The sequence below is a fragment of the Salmo salar genome, chromosome ssa13 (genome assembly GCF_905237065.1).
Source record: "Salmo salar chromosome ssa13, Ssal_v3.1, whole genome shotgun sequence".
NCBI classification, from domain to species: Eukaryota; Metazoa; Chordata; class Actinopteri; order Salmoniformes; family Salmonidae; genus Salmo; species Salmo salar.
Window position 1 is genome coordinate 89272706 of NC_059454.1, and position 25796 is coordinate 89298501.

The 25796-nt window shown below is 44.1% G+C and overlaps 1 protein-coding gene across 5 annotated transcripts in view; it reads right to left on the minus strand.

The window, feature by feature from the left end:
- The window catches only part of LOC106568109 (roundabout homolog 2), a 243519-nt gene that overhangs the window by 122155 nt on the left and 95568 nt on the right, over positions 1 to 25796 (minus strand). The window lies entirely within an intron of this gene.

Here is a 25796-nt window from a genome sequence, read left to right on the forward strand (position 1 = left end):
GTTGAGGGCAATGCTAAGAGTGCACTACTCTAGACATGTCAGTGAATGACCTGATGCATGTGGGAAATGTGAATGATCCAACCGGTGCGGACACAGACAGGCCAAGTTTAGCCTAACACTAGCAACCTGATTATTTGAAGGGGCCCATAACCTCCATGACTGTGACTTCTCTACACTACCGTGCTGTGACTAGGAGACTATGAGCCCTACTGTATCTACACTCCACCACCAGGCTCTGACACAAAGAGCTGAGGAACATGGCGGAGGGCTGGAGAGGTTTTCCACGGAGATCTGGGGAGAAGTGGTGAGGGTCTGAGCCTCCATGCTTGTCTAATGTGAGAGAGTGTAGGAGACAGACCCTGTAGGCTTTGGGAGTGTAATTATACTGTATCCAAGGCCGTAGGGAAATCTTCCTTAACAGACTCTGTCCAACGGGCTACGGCCCCACAGCCCCAGAGCCCCACAGACAGACAGACAGGCCCCTCAGACAAACATTTTCCCCACGGAGAAGCACCGCTGCAGGGCCAAAACGCTGCCATGACCCCTACCACTCAAGCCTCCTCTCCAGGGGGGTAGCGCACTGACCATGCCCTAACTCTCTCCCTGTCTGTCTGCATTGCTCCCCCCATTTATCTCTCACACATACATACACAGAAGCACCGATGTACACACACTCACTCGCGCTCTCTTACTACAATACACACACTAGTCGATGCAATTGCAAGCAGGCCACTATATTAGAAGCCATCTCTATATCAGCACTACAGTATTGCAATCTTTCTTTTTCATCAGAGCCCAAATATGAAGAGTTACATTTTTCATCTGCAAACATGAAAGAGTTACAGAGGAGCGACTTGAATCATTGCAGAGCTGCTTCCTGACAAATGAGTGCAGTTTTCGAAATCACATATAGCACTGCTTCAGAAAACAGTGCTGTAGCACTGCTTCAGAAAACATCAACACCAGTGGGGATGGAGAGACTCCATTGAAAATGAATCTTAGATGAACCAAACACTCTCTGTGGTGCTTAGTAAAGTGAGAAACGGGAGAAATGGTGATGATGATGAGCAGTATAAAGTATAAAGTTATAAAATATGCAGCTCTGTATCATTCGGGTTCTGTAACACCGCTCTTCTTCCATCCATCTCCATGTACTCAATAATATTAAGAAAAAAAGCAGAGGCGAAAATAGAAGCGTTCCCCATCATCATCATCATCCTCATCATTATTACATCCCATGGTGTAATATGACCGAGAGCAGCATCCCACAATGCCGTGCAAATGTCGGTGTGAGTTAGCATTAAGAAAACACAAGAGACATGCACGTGTCATGTAGTCAGGAGGACATGACTTGTGGGAAGACAGCCAGAGGCCCTGGGGAGGGGAGGAGGGTGGTAGAGAGAGAGAGAGAGAGAGAGAGAGAGAGAGAGAGAGAGAGAGAGAGAGAGAGTACAATGTTGAAAGTCAATCACAGAAAGGGAAATTAACATCCTTGTATAATCTCCACTTGTTGAATCAACCGTAGAGAGTAGGCCAGATATCTGACAACTATGTTGTGTGCGTCAGGCTGTGAGAGTTTGCGTGTGTGTGTTTGGAGTGGTACTGGGGTTGAATGTGTGTGTGTGTGTGTGAGTTCAGGAGGGGTTCCTCCAGAGGGAACAGACAGCTGGGATCCATCCCCCCTCCTCCTCTGATACCAGAATGCCCTTGACTGACCAGATTAAAGCCCAGATGACAAATGCACAGAGACCACTGCACTGCATTACAACATCTGCTCAGGGACACAGTCCATTCTTCCCCATGTTCATGTCCTGTATATCAGGTCCTGTATACCCCCAGTCCCCCGTCCTAGTCCCCACACACACAACATCTGCAGGGACGGCCAAGTGCACAATACCAAGCAGAGCATGACCCCCAACTAACAGCTAACCCGCTAACCATCAGAGCATTATCATACACTAATCTGTCCACCTTCTGGTTTGAAAGGTGACGCAGTGCTGCACCCTAAATAACAAAATGGACAACACCTGGCCTGCCATGAAATTAAAGCCATTTGACCTTATTTTGTTTTATGAGATAAAGCTGTGGTCTTTAGTTAAGGCCAGTAGAGATGATACAAAGGGCTTAGTTGGTCTTAACAAGATCGTGTACAGCTACGGTCAGAAGTGACTTTTCATAGCAGGTTAGGAAAATGTATGCAGCAGGTTAGGAGACGTAACATATCAGGTTAGGAGAATTGAGTTAAGGTTAGGAAAAGGTTAGGGTTAGCTAAAAATAAAACATTCTCCCCAAACATGCAACTTTTGAAGTCACATTGACATAAACTGTATCTCATCTAGCCATGACCAACTTAATGAGGGTACTGTATAATGTTGGCCAACCATGAGGTGCAGCCTAGTGACTCATTGGCCCTCACTGTGCTGTTTAGATCTGGGTTCCATGGGTTCCCCTGTCCCCTGTTAGGCAGATCAAGGCAGGGGGCTGCAGGGCTGTAGGCCCAGGATTGCAGATTGGCTCTCAGTGCACTTTGTCACAGTGCCCTCCCTTTCTGGGCTGTACCCTGGCAGGCTGGCACGGTGCTAAGGGGGGCAGTAGAAGGGTGGGAAAGAGGAAGAAACTGGGAGGTCATGGGGGCCATGAAGGTTATATAGTGGTGGGGAGTGAGGAGAGAGGTTATGCAAGCAGGCTGACGTTTATTGTCATGAGGCTTGTCCTGGAGGCAGAACTGAGTGATTTCCACTTAGATAGGCCCGCTGCAAAGTCTAAATTGGCTATATTGAAACAAATGCATGTTTTTTGTCTTAAATAAGGTTCGAGTTAGGCATTAAAGTTAGCAATGTGGTTACGGTTAAGGTTAGAGTTTGGTTTAAAATCCGATTTTATGACTTTGTGGCTGTGCCAGCTAGTGACCACTCTGTAGAGCTGCCTCCGAAACGCTAACCTGCATTATGCAAGGGTATGTAGGAGCAGGGAGGGGTGATAGTGCACGGCAGAGTATGTAGAGATGTGTGTGAGCACAAAGGTATTGAATGAATGCAGGATTGTGGGATAGTGAGGTGAGATTAAATGAAGAGGTAGCTATGGAACAAGAAGGTGAGGGCCTTGAGTGAAGAAAGATTCATTGGAGGATGTGGGATCTGTCTGGGTGCCAGAGTGCCCCCCAGGCTAACACTTGCCCAACTGGCTCTAATCCTGCCACCCGCTCCACCCATCTGCAGCATGCCGCCATGGCTAGCCCCTGGGGAGACGCAGGCAGGAAGCATGTCCTGTAAACCGTAATAGAAGGATGCTAACATGCTAATCAAGAGATGTGAATGGAATGTTGTTTGCTGTCACAGTCCCAATTACATCCTGTATAGCGGTGGAGAGTGAATTGACACACATTAGGGAGCAGCACAGAGGGCTGGGATTGAGACTGACTGGTACAAGAGGCTGTGGCAGCCCACATCAAGCTGTTCTCTCTGCTTTTACACATGGACCTGCACTATAAAATTACCTAACTTGGAAAAGAGAGAGTGAAAACAGATGGATGGATGAGAGTAAAAGTGCAGAGGACATATAGGAGATATGACATATGACAGTGGCGGTCAGTGCCGTTTATGATGAGGGAGGACAATTTTTCTTTTCATGAGCATGGCCATTTTTTCTATTACAGCATGCTGAATGACTGTCATTCATTTTCGATTCACCCAGTTCAATGTAACATTGATAGGTTTAGGCTACTACATGATACTCGAATACTCCCTATACCCATCATAAGTTTGCTACAACCTAGCCTATGAATGAAAGTTTACAACGTAGGTGCACACAGGTCGAGAGACAAAACTGAGCTGACAGACAGACAGTGACACATTCAATACCACCTTGCACACCTTTGTCTGCATCTAGCTTATCTAGGGTGTAATCAGTAGTTCAACAGTTGCAAACGAGAGTTTCAATTGGACAAATTCAGGTATTTTAATCCCCATTTCGTTTGCTTCCGTTTAAGAAACATTTTTCAACAGAATCGACGGAATGAATACAGCCCTGATCCTGGATAAACACAGTTCACTTTCATAGCAGCCACGTTGTATTCCTTCTCGCCTCTATGTACTCCCCTCCTCTCACCTTTTCCCTTCATTTGTGGACTTCAATGAACAACACATCAGCTGTATGTGACCAGGCAAAAAAACCTTCACAAGCCAAACCATGTCATAACCGCTACACACAGCCTACATCGTTGTCCCCATATTAGCTAAAGTAATGTCATAGTCAACTTAGCTAATAGAACTAATGCGTTAGTAAATCCGCTACAATCATGCAGTAACATTACAGTGTATAATCAGTTAGCAGTTACACCGGCGGGCCCCTGTGGTAATAAATTAATAAAACCAAAAGCTTACCTTGACTTGGAAGAGTTCCAGTGTTGTGTTGGATAGTCAAAGCCAGCTAGCTAACATAGCATCCCTCTGTTTGAGCCGGGTGTTTGAGTAACTGAACTAGCCAGCTGCATTTGCTAACTAAGTAAGCAAAACTGAAAGTGAAAAAAAATTAAATAATCTCTCGCTCTCTTGCTTCTTTTTCAGTTTTAAAGACATTCATTTGTTAAAAACTGTTCAACTCTTGTCTTTCTCTCTCTTTGAGTCAACTACTCACCACATGTTATTCACTGCAGTACTAGCTATATGTAGCTTATGCTTTCAGTACTAGATTCATTCTCTGATCCTTTGATTGGGTGGACAACACGTCAGTTCATTCTATAAGAGCTTTGACAGGTTGGAGGACGTCCTCCGGAAGTTGTCAGAATTACTCTGTAAGTCTATGGAAGAGGGTGAGAACCATGAGCTTCCTACATTTTGTATTGAAATCAATGTACCAAGAAGTGGATGGACGCTAGCTGTCCTTCGGCTACACCATTGTGCTACCCTACAGAGTGCTGTTGAGGCTACTGTAGACCTTCATTGCAAAACAGTGAGTTTTAATCAATTATTTGGTGACGTGAATATATTTAATATAGTTTTATCTAAAAATGATTTTTCAATGTTTTAAAAACGTTATTTTTATGAAATTCACTGAGGAGGATTGTCACGCACTAACCATAGAGAGCCCTCTGGGTTCTCTATGGTGTATAGGTCAGAGTGTGACTAGGGGCGTGTCATCAGTCTGGTGCCACCTGTGCCGGCTCCACGCACCAGGTGTCCAGTGCGCCTCCCCAGTCCAGTGCCACCTGTGCCGGTTCCTCGCACTCGCCCTGAAGAGCGTGTCATCAGTCCGGTGCCACCTGTGCCGGCTCTACACACCAGGCCTTCAGTGCGCCTCCCCAGCCCGGTACGTCCTGTGCCGGCTCCCCGCACTCGCCCTGAAGAGCGTGTCATCAGTCTGGTGCCACCTGTGCCGGCTCCACGCACCAGGCCTCCAGTGCACCTCCTCAGTCCGGTACATCCTGTGCCGGGCTCCCCGCACTCGTCCACCAGTGCGTGTGTACGGTCCGGAGGCTCCAGTGATGGTCTACAGCCCGGAACCTCCAGCGACGGTTCAAAGTCCGGAGCTTCCAGCGACGGTTCACATTCCGGAGCTTCCAGTGACAGTCCACGGCCCGGAGCTTCCTGCGCCGGTGCCATGGCCTTCCTCTGTGCCGGTGTCCAGTCCAGGCACGGCGTCCAGTCCCGCTCCATGGCCGGATCCTTCATCTGCTCCGGTGCTCAGTCCGGGTATGGCGTTCAGCCCGGCTTCAGGGCCAGATCCGCGGTCTGAGCGGGGGCTACGTCCCGCACCGGAGCCACCACCGACGCTAGTTGCCCACCCTAACCCTCCCCATCTAGGTTCAGGTTTTTGCAGTCGGAGTCTGCACCTTTGGGGGGGATACTGTCACGCCCTAACCATAGAGAGCCCTCTGGGTTCTCTATGGTGTATAGGTCAGAGCATGACTAGGGGGGTTTCTAGCGTTTGTATTTCTATGTTGGTGGTTTGTATGGTTTCCCAATTAGAGGAAGCTGCTAATTGTTACCTCTAATTGGGGATCATATTTAGGTAGCCCTTTTTCCCACCTGCGTTTGTGGGATATTGTTTGTGTTAGTGTTTTGTTGCACTACGGCTTTCACGTTCGGGTTATGTCTATTGTTTTTTTGTAGTTTCACTGTGAAATAAAGTATGTGGAACTCAACTCCCGCTGCGCCTTGGTCCGCTCATTACGACAAACATGACAAGGATGGTCCTCCCCATCCTCCTCTGAGGAGCCTCCACTGACATACTACTACTGTACTGTATAAGCAGTGGATTTCATGAATTAATAAAACTCGTGGATGTTCCTCACTTTTTACTCCATGAAGGGGATGCACTGTAGAAGTCTGATGTCACTCTAATGCTGTCCTAGCGAAGCCCTGCGTCTTTCTCTCCTCTCTGTGAATGGGAGGTTAAGAGTGGCTGATGCCAGATGGTCTGCTGTGAAGGAGCTGAATGACTAGGTTAGACAACAGGAAGCACTGAACAGTACAGTACTGGGTGTGACACTCAGCAGTCAGAATGGAAGGTAGGTTGCACTAGATAACAGGGGTTTGTAGGGTAGGGCACATGAATAATACAGTCACTAAGGCGCCACTCTGGCTGACAGTGCAGATGCTCCTCTCTCTCATATCTCATCTCTTACCCTCAACCAGTCAGGAGGGAGGGTACTGGGGGTGGAGTTGAGGGGAAGATGGGAGAGGGGGGAACTACAGTGGCTTGCAAAAGTATTCACCCATGGCATTTTTATTATTTTGTTGCCTTACAACCTGGAATTAAAAAATATTTTGGGGGGGTTTGTATCATTTGATTTACACAACATGCCTACCACTTTGAAGATACAAAATATTTTTTATTGTGAAACAAACAAGAAATAAGACAACAAAACTGAAAACGTGAATGTGCATAACTTTTCACCCCTCCAAAGTCAATACTTTGTAGAGCCACCTTTTGCAGCAATTACAGCTGCAGGTCTCTTGGGGTATGTCTCTATAAGCTTGGCACATCTAGCCACTGGGATTTTTGTCCATTCCTCAAGGCAAAACTGGTCCAGCTCCTTCAAGTTGGATGGGTTCCGCTGGTGTACAGTCAAACGACAGATGCTCAATTGGATTGAGGTCTGGGCTTTGACTAGGCCATTTCAAGACATTTAAATGTTTCCCCTTAAACCACTCGAGTGTTGCTTTAGCAGTATGCTTAGGGTCATTGTCCTGCTGGAAGGTGAACCTCTGTCCCAGTCTTAAATCTCTGGAAGACTGAAACAGGATTCCCTCAAGATTTTCCTGTATTTAGCGCCATCCTTCATTTATTCAATTCTGACCAGTTTCCCAGTCCCTGCTGATGAAAAACATCCCCACAGCATGATGCTGCCACCACCATGCTTCACTGGGGATGATGTCCTCGGGGTGATGAGAGGTGATGGGTTTGCGCCCGACATAGCGTTTTCCTTGATGGCCAAAAAGCTCTCATCCCCCCGAGTACCTTCTTGCATATGTTTGGAGAGTCTCCCACATGCCTTTTGGCAAAAACCAAAAGTGTTTGCTTATTTTTTTCTTTAATAAGCAATGGCTTTTTTTCTGGCCACTCTTCCGTAAGGCCCAGCTTCTGTGGAGTGTACGGCTTAAAATGATCATATGGACAGGTACTCCAATCTCTGCTGTGGAGCTATGCAGCTTCTTCAGGGTTATCTTTGGTCTCTTTGTTGCCTCTCTGATTAATGCCCTCCTTGCCTGGTCTGAGTTTTGGTGGGCGGCCTTCTCTTGGCAGGTTTGTTGTGGTGCCATATTCTTTCCATTTTTATAATGGATTTAATGGTGCTCCGTGGGATGTTCAAAGTTTTGGATATTTGTTTATAACCCAACCCTGATTTGTACTTCTCCACAACTTTGTCTCTGACCTGTTGGGAGAGCTCCTTGGTCTTCATGGTGTCGCTTGCTTGGTGGAGCCCCTTGCTTAGTGGTGTTGCAGACTCTCGGGCCTTACAGAACAGGAGTATATATACTAGAGGTCGACCGATTAATCGGACTGGCCAATTAATTAGGGCCGATTTCAAGTTTTCATAACAATCGTTAATCGCCATTTTTGGACACCGATTGTGGCCGATTACATTGCACTCCCCGAGGAGACTGCGTGGCAGGCTGACTACCTGTTATGCGAGTGCAGCAAGGACCCAAGGTAAGGTGCTAGCTAGCATTAAACCAATCTTATAAAAAACAATCAATCTTAACATAATCACTAGTTAATTACACATGGTTGATGATATTACTAGTTTATCTAGCTTGTCCTGCGTTGCATATAATCGATGCGGTGCCTGTTAATTTATCATTGAATCACAGCCTACTTTGCCAAACAGGTGATTTAACAAGCGCATTCGCAAAAAAAGCACTGTCGTTGCACCAACGTGTACCTAACCATAAACATCAATGCCTTTCTTAAAATCAATACACAAGTATATATTTTTAAACCTGCATATTTAGTCAATATTGCCTGCTAACATGAATTTATTTTAACTAGGGAAATTGTGTCATATCTCTTGCGTTCTGTGAAAGCAGAGTCAGGGTACTGTATATGCAGCAGTTTGGGCCGCCTGGCTCGTTGCAAACTGTGTGAAGACCATTTCTTCCTAACAAAGACCGTAATTAATTTGCCAGAATTGTACATAATTATGACATAACATTGAATGTTGTGCAATGTAACAGCAATATTTAGACTTAGGGATGCCAATCCGTTAGATAAAATGCGGAACGGTTCTGTATTTCACTGAAAGAATAAACGTTTTGTTTTCGAAATTATAGTTCCCGGATTTGACCATATTAATGACCTAAGGCTTGTATTTCTGTGTGTTATTATATTATAATTAAGTCTATGATTTGATAGAGCAGTCGATTGCACTTTTAATTTATTCTCCAAAACTTTGTTTTTGCATTATTTAAACCAAATTGAAAATGTTTCATTATTAATTTGAGACTCAATTCTTTTTATTGATGTATTATATTTAGTTAAAATAAGTGTTCATTCAGTATTGTTGTAATTGTCATTAATACAAATATATATATATAAATCGGCCGATTAATCGTTATCAGCTTTTCTTTGGTCCTCCAATAATCGGTATCGGTGTCGGCGTTGAAAAATCATGATCGGTCAACCTCTAATATATACTGAGATCATGTGACAGATCATGTGACACTTCAATTGCCCACAGGTGGACTTTGTATAACATATTATTTGACTTCTGAAGGTAATTGGTTGCACCAGATCGTATTTAGGAGCTTCATTGAAAAGGATTAATACATACGCACGCACCACTTTTCCGTTTTTTATTTTTTTGAATTTTTTAAACAAGTTATTTTTTTCATTTCACTTCAACAATTTTGACTATTTTGTGTATGTCCATTACATGAAATCCAAATATAATCCACTTAAATTACAGGTTGTAATGCAACAAAATAGGAAAACGCCAAGGGGATGAATACTTTTGCAAAGCACTGGCATTAAGGGCATTATGTCATTAAAGGACATGTTTGTTTGTGATGGTCTTACATGGATCCTGAAAGTCTCTGTCCAGTTTGACATTGTGTTTTCATGACATTGTAAATAAATAAATACAATAAAAATGATATATATGATATGATATATATATAATGTATATATATATACTGTATATACGGTACCAGTCAAAAGTTTGGACACACCTACTCATTCAAAGGTTTTTCTTTATTTTTACTATTTTCTACATTGTAGAATAATAGTGAAGACATCAACCTTTTGAAATAACACATATGGAATCATGTAGAAACCAAAAAAGTGTTCAACAAATCAAAATATGTTTTATATTTAAGATCCTTCAAAGTAGCCACCCTTTGCCTCGATGACAGCTTTGCAAACTCTTGGCATTCTATCAACCAGCTTCATAAGGTAGTCACCTGGAATGCATTCCAATTAACAGGTGTGCGTTTGGATTTTATGCCAATCAGTTTAGTTGTGACAAGGTAGGGGTGGTATACATAATATAGCCCTATTTGGGAAAAGACCAAGTCCATATTATGGCAATAACAGCTCAAATAAGCAAAGAGAAACGATAGTCCATCATGACTTTAAGGCATGAAGGTGAGTCAATCCATAAAATTTCAAGAACATTAAAAGTTTCTTCAAATGCAGTCGCAAAAACCATCAAGCGCTATGATGAAACTGGCTCTCATGAGGATCGCCAAAGGAAAGGAAGAGGCAGAGTTACCTCTGCTGCAGAGTATAAGTTCAAGTAACAGAGACATTTCAAAATCAACTGTTCAGAGGAGATTGCATGAATCAGGTCTTCATGGTCGAAATTACTGCAAAGAAACCACTACTAAAGGACACCAATAAGAAGAAGAGACTTGCTTGGGCAACAAGCAATGGACATTAGACTGGTGGAAATCTGTCCTTTGGTCTGATGAGTCCAAATGTGAGATTTTTGGTTCCAACCGCCATGTCTTTGTGAGATGTAGAGTAGGTGAACGGATGATCTCCGCATGCATGGTTCCCACCGTGAAGCATGGAGGAGAAGGTGTGATGGTGTGGGGGTGTTTTGCTGGTGATACTGTCAGTGATGTATTTAGCATTCAAGGCACACTTAACAGCATGGCTACCACATCATTCTGTAGTGACATGCCATCCCATCTAGTTTGCGCTTAGTGGGACTATCATTTGTTTTTCTACAGGACAATGACCCAACACAGCTCCAGGCTGTGTATGGGATTTTAGACCAAGAAGGAGAGTGATGGAGTGCTGCATCAGATGACCTGGCCTCCACAATCACCCGACCTCAAGCCAATTGAGATAGTTGGGGATGAGTTGGACCACAGCGTGAAGGAAAAGCAGCCAAAAAGTGCTCGGCATATGTGGGAACTTCAAGACTGTTGGAAAAGCATTCCAGGTGAAGCTGGATGATAGAATGCCAAGAGAGTGCAAAGCTGTCATCAAGGCAAAGGGTGGCTACTTGAAGAATCTACAATATAAAATATATTTTGTTTAACACTTTTTTGGTTACTACATTATGCCATATGTGTTATTAAATAGTTAAACAGTTTTTATTCTACAATGTGGAAAATAGTAAAAAATAAAGATAAACCCTTGAATGAGTAGGTGTGTCGAAACCTTTGACTGGTACTGTACATATATATATATATATATATAGTTTTTAAATATTGTAATGGTTTCAATAATAATTCCCATTTTCCCCCACTATGGTAGTACCCATGAGTGCTGCTCTTATTATACAAGACAGTGCATCAATTCAGTCCTTTGCTGGATGCTTTTTTCCACCCTTCATTGTCACTTATTGGGAAGACAATTGTCTGTACACTTTTCTTCCCACTCCCTCCCTCATGCCATGTCTCTTCCTGCATTGACGTCTTATTGTTTAACTGAACCTCCAAAGTATCTCATCCATCATAAAGCCATTCAATAAATTACACTGTATCTTGATGGGCCCTTTAGTCTTCACCTTAATTACAACTGTAATGCTGCAACCATTACAGACCACAGACCACTCACACACTGCTCTCAGGGGCCATATAAACACAGATTGAAACACAAAGACACACACATGCACACTCACACAGACAAACACAAATGCATACACTCAAGTGCACACACAGACACACAGACATAGAAACACACACACACACACACACACACAAATGTAAAAGTATACATACAGCACCAGTCAAAAGTTTGAACACACCTACTCATTCAAGGGTTTATCTTTATTTGTATTATTTTCTACATTGTAGAATAATAGTGAAGACATCAACACTATGAAATAACACATATGGAATCATGTAGTAAACAAAAAAATGTTAAACAAATCCAAATATATATTTTATAATTGAGATTCTTCAAAATAGCCACCCTTTGCCTTGATGACAGCTTTGCACACTCTTGGCATTCTATCAACCAGTTTCACCAGGTGAAGCATACTACTAAAGTACAGTAATAGTATGCTTCGCCTGGTTGATCATCCTTGAGATGTTTCTACAACTTGATTGGAGTCCATAATGTCAATTGATTGGACATGATTTGGAAAGGCACAAACCTGTCTATATACTGTAAGGTCCAACAGTTGACAGTGCATGTCAGAGCAAAAACCAAGCCCTGAGGTCAAAGGAATTGTCCATAGAGCTCCGAGACAGGATTGTGTCGAGGCACAGATCTGGGGAAGGGTACCAAAACATTTCTGCAGCATTGAACATCCCCAAGAACACAGTCGCCTCCATCATTCTTAAATGGAAGAAGTTTGGATCCACCAAGACTCTTCCTAGAGCTGGCTGCCCGGCCAAACTGAGCAATCGGGGGAGAAGGGCCTTGGTCAGGGAGGTGACCAAGAACCCGATGGTCACTCTGACAGAGCTCTAGAGTTCCTCTATGGAGATGGGAGAAACTTCCAGAAAGACATCTATCTCTGCAGCACTCCACCAATCAGGCCTTTATTGTAGAGTGGCCAGATGGAAGCCACTCCTCAGTAAAAGGGACATGACAGCCCGCTTGGAGCTTGCCAAAAGGCACCTAAAGGACTCTCGAACCATGAGAAACAACATTCTCTGGTCTGATGAAACCAAGATTGAACTCCTTGAACTGAATGGCTAGCGTTGCGTCTGGAGGAAACCAGGCACCATCCCTACGCTTAACCACGGTGGTGGCAGCATCATGCTGTGGGGATGGTTTTCAGCAGCAGGGACTGGGAGACTAGTCAAGATCAAGGGAAAGATGAACGAAGCAAAGTACAGAGAGATCCTTGATGAAAACCTGCTCCAGAGCACTCAGGACCTCAGACTGGGACGGGTTCCAACAGGACAACGACTCATTATTTTTTGTTTTTGTTTTTATTTCACCTTTATTTAACCAGGTAGGCCAGTTGAGAACAAGTTCTCATTTACAACAGCGACCTGGACAAGATAAAGCAAAGCAGTGCGACAAAAACAACAAAACAGAGTTACACATGGGATAAACAAAAGTACAGTCAATAACAATAGCAAAAATCTATATACAGTGTGTGCAAATGGAGTAAGGAGGAATAAATAGGCCATAGTAGCGAAATAATTACAATTTAGAAAATTAACACTGGAGTGATAGATGTGCAGATGATGATGTGCAAGTAGAAATACTGGTGTGCAAAAGAGCAAAAAAAAGTTAATAAAAACAATATGGGGATGAGGTACGTAGTTGGATGGGTTATTTACAGATGGGCTGTGTACAGCTGCAGCGATCTGTGAGCTGCTCAGATAGCTGATGCTTAAAGTTAGTGAGGGTGATATAAGTCTCCAACTTCAGCAATTGTTGACATTCGTTCCAGTCGTTGGCAGCTGAGAACTGAAAGGAAAGGCGGCCAAAGGAGGTGTTGGCTTTGGGGATGAACAGTGAGATATACCTGCTGGAGCACATGCTACGGGTGGGTGTTGTGATGGTGACCAGTGAGCTGAGATAAGGCAGAGCTTTACCTAGCAAAGACTTATAGATGACCTGGAGCCAGTGGGTCTGGCGACGAATATGTAGCGAGGGCCAGCTGACGAGAGCATACAGGTGGCAGTGGTGGGTGATATATGGGGTGTTGGTGACAAAACGGATGGCACTGTGATAGACTGCATCCTGTTTGCTGAGTAGAGTGTTGGAGGCTATTTTGTAAATGACTTCGCCGAAGTCGAGGAGCCGTAGGATAGTCAGTTTTATGTTTGGCAGCGTGAGTGAAGGAGGCTTTGTTGCGAAATAGGAAGCCGATTCTAGATTTAATTTTGGATTGGAGATGCTTAATATGAGTCTGGAAAGAGAGATTACAGTCTAGCCAGACACCTAGGCATTTGTAGTTGTCAGAATCGTCCAGAGTAGTGATGCTAGTCGGGCGGGCGGGTGCGGGCCGCGATCGGTTGAAGAGCATGCATTTAGTTTTACTTGCGTTTAAGAGCAGTTGGAGGCCACGGAAGGAGTGTTGTATGGCATTGAAGGTTGTTTGGAGGTTTGCTAACACAGTGTCCAAAGAAGGGCCAGATGTATACAGAATGGTGTCGTCTGCGTAGAGGTGGATCAAGGAATCACCCGCAGCAAGAACGACATCATTGATATATACAGAGAGATTGCCAGAGGTCCGGACAACAGGCACTCCGATTTGACACACTGAACTATATCTGAGAAGTAGTTGGTGAACCAGGCAAGGCAGTCATTTCAGAAACCAAGGCTGTTGAGTCTGCCGATAAGAATACGATGATTGACAGAGTCAAAAGCCTTGGCCAGGTTGATTAAGATGGCTGCACAGTACTGTCTTTTATCGATGCCGGTTATGATATCGTTTAGTACCTTGAGTGTGACTGAGGTGCACCCGTGACCAGCTTGGAAACCGGATTGCACAGCGGAGAAGGTACGGTGGGATTCGAAATGGTCAGTGATCTGTTTGTTAACTTGGCTTTCGAAGATTTTGGAAAGGCAGGGAAGGATGGATATAGGTCTGTAACAGTTTGGGTCTAGAGTATCTCCCCATTTGAAGAGGGAGATGATCATGGCAGCTTTCCAATCTTTAGGAATCTCGGACAATACGAAAGAGAGGTTGAACAGACTAGTAATAGTGGTTGCAACAATGGCGGCGGAACATTTTTGAGATTGTCTAGCCCAGCTGATTTGTACGGGTCCAGGTTTTGCAGCGCTTTCAGAACATCTGCTATCTGGATTTGGGTGAAGGAGAAGCTGGGGAGGCTTGGGCAAGTAGCTGCAGGGGTTGCGGAGCTGTTGGCCGGGTTGGGGTAGCCAGGAGGAAAGCATGGCCAGCCGTAGAGAAAAGCTTATTGAAATTCTCGATTACCGTGGATTTATCGCTGATGACAGTGTTTCCTAGCCTCCGTGCAGTGGGCAGCTGGGAGGAAGTGCTCTTATTCTCCATGGACTTTACAGTGTCCCAGAACCTATTGGAGTTAGAGTAGCAGGATGCACATTTCTGTTTGAAAAAGCTAGCGTTAGCTTTCCTAACTGACTGTGTGTATTGGTTCCTGACTTCCCTGAAAAGTTGCATATCGTGGGGACTATTCGATGCTAGTGCAGTACGCCACAGGATGTTTTTGTGCTGGTCGTCAGGTCTGGAGTGAACCAAGACCCAAGCACACAGCCAAGACAATGCAGGAGTGGCTTCGTGACAAGTCTCTGAATGTCCTTGAGTGGCCCAGCCATAGCCCGGACTTGAACACGATTGAACATCTCTGGAGAGACCTGAAAATAGCTGTGCAGAGATACTCCCCATCCAACCTGAAGGGAGCTTGAGAGGGTCTGCAGAGAAGAATGGGAGAAACTCCCCAAATACAGGTGTGCCAAGCTTGTAGCATCATACCCACGAAGACTCTAGGCTGTAATTGCTGCCAAAGGTGCTTCAACAAAGTACTGAGTAAAGTGTCTGAATACTTATGTAAATGTCATATTTCATTCAAAAAAAATTGCTTTGTCATTATGGGGTATTGTTTGTAGATTGATAAGGGGAAAAATCTATTTAATCATTTTTGGAATAAGGCTGTAACGTAACAAAATGTGGAAAAAGTCAAGGGGAATGAATACTTCCGAACGCACCGTGTATATAATCACAAGGACAAAACATATTAATGTGAAGACACAAATACACACATGGACAAAACAGCTGTACAGTACATAACAGAGTACATAAATGGTTCTACATGTGTTTGTGGTTGTGCATAGTGTCACAATAGACGACCATGTCTTTGATTAACTAATCACCAGTCTGGACTAAGACCAAATAGAAACTATTAACCCCAGCTATTAACTTGGCCTCTTTGCAAAGCCTTTAATTTCCCTGTGGACCAGAGCCGGGGGCCAAGGGCCCTGTTGAATCGGCTCAATACAGCCCAGGTGGGCAAGTCACCTATTAAATCCATACAAACTCATTTAAGCCTTTAATGAAGCTCTGATTGACTTTGCAGGCCAACACATGTCTGACTCTCAGTCTCTACAAACACCAAGTCAGCAAGAGGTGGCCTCTTGTCTCCTCTTCGGATGCCTATAGTTGCTTGATTAAAAATATCCTGTTCTCTCTGTAATATGATTCTGTTTTCACCTAGATACATGTAATGTCACTAGCTAAATTAATAATACATACTACTAAGTAATAGAGATAGAAGAGGGACTACAGTCATAGTCTGCCCTGGGTTAGTCACCCAACTGGAGTGCTCTTTTATATTACAGACCAAGGGTTACAGTGATGGCAGCACTGCTTTACTGCAGGACTCACAGAGGGAGAGTGGCATAGGGATGCTCCTCTAAGAACGTTATTGAAGTGATATATGGCTGAGGCACTAAGGCAGCGGTGCGGTCAGCCTCACGTCATTAAACAGGCCTTCTCAGAGAACGCAGTCACAATTTGCTCCGAACAGCAGCTACAGAATGCTCGGCTATGAAAAGCCAATTGATATTTACTCCCGAGGTACTGTCCTGTTGCACCCTCTACAACCACTGTGGATATTATTTGATTATTATTTGACCCTGCTGGTCATCTATGAACATGTATACATCTTGAAGAACAATCTGGGCTTAATGGCCATGTACTCTTACAATCTCCACCCGGTACAGCCAGAAGAGGACTGGCCCCACCTCAGAAACAGGTTCCTCTCTAGGTTTCTTCCTAGGTTCTTGCCTTTCTAGGGAGTTTTTCCTAGCCACCGTGCTTCTACATCTGCATTGCTTGCTGTTCGGGTTTCTGTATAGCACTTTGTGACATCTGCTGATGTAAAAAGGGCTTAAAAAATAAATGTGATTAATTGATTAACACCATGCTCATGTCACTAACTGATATACTGTATCCTACATTTTCTGTGAAGTGAGAGGGTGGGGTGATGGAGAAAGGTTCACATTCTCACAGGGTAGAAATACTTTAAGACAGGAGAGGAAAGGGAAACAGGGACTAAATATATAGCTTCCTTTTCATCATAGTCTTTTTTTACTTTTATGTAGATGATGAACTACCACTGACCCTTATTCCAAATCATAGAGCGGGTGATTTATAGTGTAAACTACAGCCCAGCTAGTGATGTTAAAGGAGTGGACAAAGACAATACACAACACAACACGACAAGTTAGCATGCTAGTTCACACCAGACGCAGCCAGCCTTATGCTAACCAACTGTAAGAAAGTGCAGCAGAGCTGATAAAGGGGTTTGCACGGTCCAACTAACACCAGATGCTAGGCTTTAGCCAACTTACTTGAACAAGTAATGCACATCTAAGGAGTTAGCATGGTCCAGTTAGCACCAGATGCTAGCCCCTTAGCTCATTCTCTCTGGCCAAGATACATTTTGAGAAATTAGTTCCAGCGACATGCCCTAGCCACCTCTGCCTCTGTTCCATCGAACAAGTACACCCACACAGAACACACACTCTTACAATCACTTACACAGATTAAAGCTTGATTGTTGCTTTACAGATATTCTAATCTCAATGTGTTGACTGTACAGAATAGAGCCTACCCATCCCATTGACACTAATTCGTCATTTACATTTTTGTCATAAAGCAGACACTCTTAAGCATGAAACACATCGAGAATCTCACTGCCGACAGATACTTATCAACAACTTGCCTTTGAGCCAATCAGAGAGCAGTGGGACTCCAAGTGGCGCAGCAGTCTAAGGCACTGCATCTCATTGCAAGAACTATCACTACAGTACCTGGTTCAAATCCAGGCTGCATCACATCTGGCTGTGATTGGGAGTCCAATAGGGTGGTGCACAATTGGACCACACATTGTAAATAAGAATTTGATCTTAACTGACTCCCTAGTTAAAAAAAATACATCCATCCATGAATGAGCCAGTCACACTTCATATGGGATGGTAGCTAGCTAGGTGTACAGAGGCAATGCACACAACACTAAACACTTCCTCCAAGCGAACCACTCTAGTTAGTATTGACATAATAATTAAATCAAAGTGGATTAGCTAGTTTAAAGGAAACAGCTGCTGAGTTAGCTAGCTAAGGACACTGTACTATGTTGTGCTAGCTAGCGAATATGCTAACATTTGCTAGCTGGCTAAACATTTGGCAATGGGCTGGCACTGGCAGTACAGGATCATGGAGAGTGAATTAAATTGTTTCTTTGTAATCTTGCTATGTAGTCTAAACTCAGCAAAAAAAGAAATGTCCCTTTTTCAGGACCCTGTCTTTCAAAGATAATTCGTAAAAATTCAAATATGAAAACACAGGACACGAAAGAGGCCTTTCTACTGACTCTGAAAAACACCAAAAGAAAGGTGCCCAGGGTCCCTGCTCATCTGCGTGAACGTGCCTTAGGCATGCTGCAAGGAGGCATGAGGACTGCAGATGTGGCCAGGGCAATAAAGTGCAATGCCAGTCCTGTGACGGACAGCTGATCGTCCTCACAGTGGCAGACCACGTGTAACAACACCTGCACAGGATCGGTACATCCGAAAATCACACCTGCGGGACAGGTACAGGATGGCAACAACAACTGCCCGAGTTACACCAGGAATGCACAATCCCTCCATCGGTGCTCAGACTGTCCGCAACAGGGTGAGAGAGGCTGGACCTAGGGCTTGTAGGTCTGTTGTTAACCAGACATCACCGGCAACAACGTTGCCTATGGGCACAAACCCACCGTCGCTGGACCCGACAGGACTGGCAAAAAGTGCTCTTCACTGATGAGTCGCGGTTTTGTCTCACCAGGGGTGATGGTCGGATTCGCGTTTATCGTCGAAGGAATGAGCGTTACACCGAGGCCTGTACTCTGGAGCGGGATTGATTTGGAGGTGGAGGGTCCATCATGGTCTGGGGCGGTGTGTCACAGCATCATCGGACTGAGCTTGTTGTCATTGCAGGCAATCTCTATCTCGTTACAGGGAAGACATCCTCCTCCCTCATGTGGTACCCTTACTGCAGCCTCATCCTGACATGACCCTCCAGCATGACAATGCCACCAGCCATACTGCTCGTTCTGTGTGTGATTTCCTGCAAGACAGAAATGTCAGTGTTCTGCCATGACCAGTGAAGAGCCCGGATCGCAATCCCATTGAGAACGCCTGGGACCTGTTGGATCGGAGGGTGAGGGCCTTTGTTCAGGAACACATTATTCCATTTCTGTTAGTCACATGTCTGTGGAACTTGTTCAGTTTATGTCTCAGTTGTTGAATCTTATGTTCATACAAATATTTACACATGTTAAGATTGCTGAAAATAAACGCATTTGACAGTGAGAGGGCGTTTCTTTTTTTGCTGAGTTTAGCTGTGGCCATCTGGTTAGTTGTAAGGACTGACGCCGGCCAGGAGAAGCAGGTACGGGGAGTCAGACATTTATTCGGGAACAGACAAGGAAACAAGACAGGAACAGCGTCGGAAACCCTGGTAACACGGACATGAGACAATTAATCCCGAAGCAGGGAACAGAGCTTGGGAACAGACAGATATAGGGAAGGTAATGACACAAGTAATTGAGTCCACGTGAGTCCAATGATTGCTTTTTACATGTATGTTAAATACATTTTATTTTTGTCACTAAATAGTTTCCATATACAAAGTACCAGTCAAAAGTTTGGACACGTCTACTCATTCTAGGGTTTTTCTTTATCTTTACTATTTTAAACATTTTGGAATAATAGTGATGACATCAAAACTATGAAATAACACATATGGAATCATGTAGTAACCCCAAAAAATCCAAATATCTATTTTAGTAACAAAAAGAGAGTCCTATTTGGTAAAAGACCTAGTCCATATTATGGCAAGAACAGCTCAAATAAGCAAAGAGAAATGACAGTCCATCATTACTTGAAGACACGAAGGTCAGTCAATCCTTAAAATTTCAAGAACTTTGAGAGTTTCTTCGGGCAGTTTCATAAACCATCAAGCGCTATGATGAAACTGGCTCTCATGACGACCACCAAAGGAAAGGAATACCCAGAGATACCTCTGCTGCTGAGGATAAGATCATTGGAGTTACCAGCCTCAGAAATTGCAGCCCAAATAAAGTAACAGACACAACATCAACTGTTCAGAGGAGACTGGGTGAATCAGGCCTTCATGGTTGAATTGCTGCAAAGAAACCACTACTAAAGGACACCAATGAGAAGAAGAGACTTGCTTGGGCCAAGAAACACGAGCAATGGACATTAGACCGGTGTAAATCTATCCTTTGGTTGGATGAGTCCAAATGTGAGATTTTTGGTTCCAACCACCGTGTCTTTGTGAGACTAGGTGAACAGATTTTCGCCGCATGTGTGGTTCCCACCGTGAAGCATGGAGGAGGTGCCATGGTGTGAGGGTGCTTTAGTGGTGACACTGTCTGTATTTTATTTACAGTTCAATGCTCACTTAACAGCATGGCTACCACAGCATTCTGCAGCGATAAGCCATCCCATCTGGTTTGCGCTTAGTGGGACTATCATTTGTTTTTCTACAGGACAATTACCCAACACACCTCCAGGCTGTGTAAGGGCTATTTGACCAAGAAGGAGAGTGATGGAGTGTTGCATCAGATTACCTGGCCTCAACAATCACCCGACCAACCCAATTGAGATGGTTTGGGATGAGTTGGACTGCAAAGTGAAGGAAAAGCAGCCAACAAGTGCTCAGCATATGTGGGAACTCCTTCAAGACTGTTGGAAAAGCATTCCAGGTGAATCTGGTTGAGAGAATGCCAAGAGTGTGCAAAGCTGTCATCAAGGCAAAGGGTGGCTACTTTGAATAATCTCAAATATAAAATATATTGAAAAAAAATTTAACACTTTTTTTGGTTACTATTAGTTTTTATGTCTTCACTATTATTCTACAATGTAGAAAATAATCAAAATAAAGAAAAACCCTTGAATGAGTAGGTGTATCCAAACTTTTAACTGGTACTGTATTTTTCTGACTGTTAACGAGGGACCTTCAGACGAGTCTTGTGAGGCCTGTGGGCGCCCTAGAGCAAAACATGTACATGTACATGTTCGTGAGAGTTTCACCTTTACACAGAGGGGTCATATTAGTGTGTAGCAAAAACTGTTCAGACGCTACAAACAGATGTTGGCAGATCAGCTGTACCGACTTCAGACGAGTCCCAAGAAGATTGTGTGGGTCACAGAAAAACGTAGAACACCATCCTGTTCGCAAGAGTCCCATATTTCCATAGAGGGGTCATACTACTTTGTAGGCCAAACTGTTCGGATGCTACAAACGGTTATGTGAGAAGCCCAATTTTCAGGATGTCTCATTGTCTGACACCTTTCTCTAGTTCTGTCACCTTTCTCCAGATATCTCTACCTTAAACTGACAGATTTTTATGGGTATTTTTGTATTATGTTAATTCATTTTCAGCGGGGGCGCGGACATCGGGAGGGTTAATCAGCTTTTTGATAGGCCACACCCGTCAGGTGGATGGATAATCTTGGCAAAATATTAATGCTCACTAACAGAGATGTAAATAAATGTGTGCACATCATTTGAGAGGAATAAGCTTTTTGTGCTTATGGAACACTGGGATCTTTTATTTCAGATCATGAAACATGGGACCAACACTTTACATGTTGCATTTATATTTTCAGTGTATCTAAAAAAGGATACATTTTTAAATCTTTCACTACTTAATTTTTTTAATGACATTTCCTGGGGAGGATGGTCCCCTTAAACTAGAGTTCCACCATCTCCTACTCACACACCTCTTCCTCTCTCAGGAGCTTTATGCTAAGTAAACTTACTCTTACGCATCACTATCTTTTCTTTTGTACTGTGCTGGAGATGTTGCTTCTCATGTCAAAGATATAGTACACCATAATGAAAAGAAGATACACTATACACTTCATATCTTAAGATACCTAAACTCACTTCTTTCTAGTCTAGTATACTGTGCTAAGACCCGCCCATCACTGGTTTTATACCCTAGCTCTTTAGTGGGAAGCTCACACAATGACAACATTGCCATGGACGACTAGGTCCCCTGACATTTGAAACTGTCAGAAAGTGCATGGTGGCCCAGCCAAGTTCACTCACCTATGATCTCGTTTCTCAACACAGGCTTGACAATTGGGAGGTGGAGGAGGATTAGTACATGAGAGGGGTGTCTGTTGACTGTCTGCAGCCTTTCTCCACGCTCAAGCCACCCTGTCCCCACACCTTCTCAGGACACTCAGGGAGGCATGGCATGGGGCTGGGAAGGCTGGAAGGCAGCAGGTTGGGAGCTGTCAGTGTGAGAAAGCGGGACCGATGATTAATGAGAGCTGGCTGGGTGCCAAATACCAATTCATACATTCCACTCAGCAGCTTTACCACGGTCTAACCACAATCATAATCTCACAATGGCTCTTACCACAAATGTGTTGAATAATTATTGAACAAACCACTAACTCAGCACCATCTCACCACAATCTAATACAGCACTACATGATCAGTGACTTCAAACACCGCAATGTCTGCCATATCAACCACATTCTCACTGACCACTAAGTCCACACACACCATCACAATATGCAATACTGTACATTGTGTGCAAGCCAAAATATCTGACTACTCCAGGCGTTTATCCTAACCGTCTGTTTGTCTGTCTATCTGTCTGGGACGATGAGGACTTATTGACTGACAATTGTCTGTCTGGCTGGCTACTCTTCTAAAAGCCAGAGGAGTGTACAGACAGAGAGGGGAGGGGGTGAGTGGGTGGGGGGGGTCTGTTTGTGAATTATTTATACCAATCAACACCCTCACATTCCCCCCCGGCTCCCCCACCGCACCTCACCCCTCCTCTCGCAACACATCATCATTAATGTGATTCTGTCAGTCATTATAGCTACTCCTAACCCCATCAGCAGCCAGTCATTCCCATTAAAGCCGTCTGCAGGAGGTCGGGGGGGTCAGAGGGGCGTTTGTGGGTGCTATAATGCTTTAACTGAAATAGCGTTCAGCTGCAGTGTTGGAGCGGTCAGTGGGGCGGCTGGGAGGTGGGAGGACGGCTGGCTGGGTGTTGCTGACATTGACAGCAAGTGATGATTGTTATTAAAATAATCCCTGGCTATGCTGACAAAACAGCAGAAGCCTGTCGACACTGTGCCGGCACTGTGTAACAGTGTCAGAAACACACTTTGTCACAGTGTCAGAAACACACTGTGTGCTCTTCAGACCTGATCCACCTGCCCTCGAAGGCACAATGTTATTAAAGCTGTTTCTCAGGCATCCCAGGAATTAACACTTCATCGTAATACTGCTCTTTAGTCAACTACTCAGAAAGTCTAAATAAAATGTCATCTATATTCACATTAACTAACAATTTTATGTGTGAGAGCCCCCAAAAAGATTGCTTAGAGACAGCCATTGAGTGGGAGACATCTCCTCATTAGTCTGTTTCACACCCAAAGACAACATTCCCACTCAGCACCTGCTATCATTTCCTGTGTTAAGACATGGAGGCAGTCGTCATCGAGATAACTATCTGATTAGCATCTCAATTTGAGCTTTCTCACTATGGGCAAGTCAGGAAGGTATCTGTGTGGATTTTTTTTTACCAGAACGTAGGCTAACATTGAGGTCTAATGGGACTAATGTATCTGCATTTTTAAAAGAGGGTGGGGTTAAGGTCAGGGCTAAGGTTCAGGGGCTTGAAACGGGGTGTCAAAAACAATATCAGAACTAGAGCCAGAATTTTGAAAAGTCCAGGCCAAGCTGAAGTCTTCTGCTTTTGCTGTCTCTAACACAGTTAGATGAAATCCCATAGCTATCCTGTTATCTTACCACACACTAACCCAGCATGATTTAAAATACACTACATAATCAGAAGTATGTGGACACCTGCTCGTCGAACATCTTTTAAAAATCATGGGCATTAATATGGAGTTGGTGCTATAACAGCCTCCACTCTTCTGGGAAGGCTTTCTACTAGATGTTGGAACATTGCTGCAGGGATTTGCTTACATTCAGCCACAAGAGTATTAGTGAGGTTGGGCAATGATGTTGGGCAATTAGCCCTGGCTTGCAGTCGGCGTTCCAATTCATCCCAAAGAAGTTCGATCGGGTTGAGGTCAGGGCTCTGTGCAGTTCTTCCACACTGATCTCAAAAAAACATTTCTGTATGGACCTCGCTTTGTGCGCAGGGGGCATTGTCATGCTCAAACAGGAAAGGGCCTTTCCCAAACTGTTGCCACAAAGTTGGAAGCACAGAATCGTCTAGAATGTCATTATATGCTGTAGCGTTTAAGATTTCCCTTCAATGGAACTAAGGGGCCTAGCCCAAATCATGAAAAACAGCCCCAGACCATTGTTTCTCCTCCACCAAACTTTATAGATTGGCACTATGCATTCGGGCAGGTAGCATTTTCCTGGCACCAGACAAACCCAGATTTGTACTGCCAGATTATACTGCCAGATGGTGAAGCGTGATTCATCACTCCAGAGAACGTGTTTCCACTGCTCCAGAGTCCAATGGCGGCGAGCTTTACACCACTCCAGCCGACGCTTAGCATTGCGCATGGTGATCTTAGGCTTGTGTACAGCTGCTCGGCCATGGAAATCCATTTCATGTTGCTCCTGAAAAACATTTATTTTGCTGACGTTGCTTCCAGATGCAAGTGAGTGTTGCAACCGAGGACAGACGATTTTTACCCTCTATGCGCTTGTGTGGCCTACTACTTCACAGCTGAGCTGTTGTTGCTCCTAGATATTTCCACTTCACAATAACAGCACATACAGTTGACCGGGGCAGCTCTAGCAGGGCATAAATTTGACAAACTGACTTGTTGGAAAGGTGGCATCCTATGACAGTGCCACACTGAAAGTCACTGAGTTCTTCAATAAGCCCATTCTACTGCCAATGTTTGTCTATGGAGATTGCATGGCTGTCTGCTCAATTTTATACACATACTTTTGTATATATAGCGTATGTACCATTTAGAGATGTATTTAAACTGCAACATGTAATTGTTTTCATATCTCATCCTCCCATGGCATCCCATTAAAAAAAAAAAACAATACAAGCCAGCACATCTCCCTCCTACTCACACACTCTCCCTCCCACCACACACTCTCACACTCACAGCTGTCTAGCTGGAGAACTGATGTGTGTGTCTCAGATATCCTGCGGCTCTTCACCCATAATCCTTTCCCAGGACAGCAGGGCAGTATTGATTACAAACCAGGCAGAGGAAATCGCAGGAGGAGGAGGAGAAGAGTACGGAGGGATAAAGGATAGAAGCGGAAAACTGAGCAAATTTATATTTATTAGGATCCCCATGTGATAGGGGAAAAGATTTAGGAAGGAGAAAGCGGGGAGAGATGGGATGCACAAAGACACACAGAGTTTTTAGGTTTTGTCTTCATCCAGCAGCTGTTGGGTTTGAGTGAGAGGGGTGTCCTCCCGGGTGCTCCTTCAGTCTCACATGGGCTGGCTCGCGCCAAACACAAATCCAGCAGTGTAAAGATCAGGTGTCATAACCATACCAACCATACCAACAATGCTTCATCACTGACCCCAGGGCACTGACAGACAGCAAGGCAGATGTCTGATGACAGGGAGGAAAGTGTACACCACGTCATCAGGTCATACTTTCCCTTAAGACCCCCACTTAAAAACACACTGCAAACCACCAGTGTAGTATGGGGAACGAATGTGGATATTTATGTAGCTACAGTATGTGTTTAGCCCATTTACATTCACAGACCATTCACATTTTGTGCATTGTTTCTCAGTTGTCTGTTATGAGTGTGCAGAATGTATGTGCAGTGGCAAGGAACCAGTTCAATTTAGCACATATTAGAGATGTGAATATTCAACCCACCCCCCCATCCAATACCTTTTAAGAAAGTTGAAGCTCATTTACTAAAAGCTAAAATG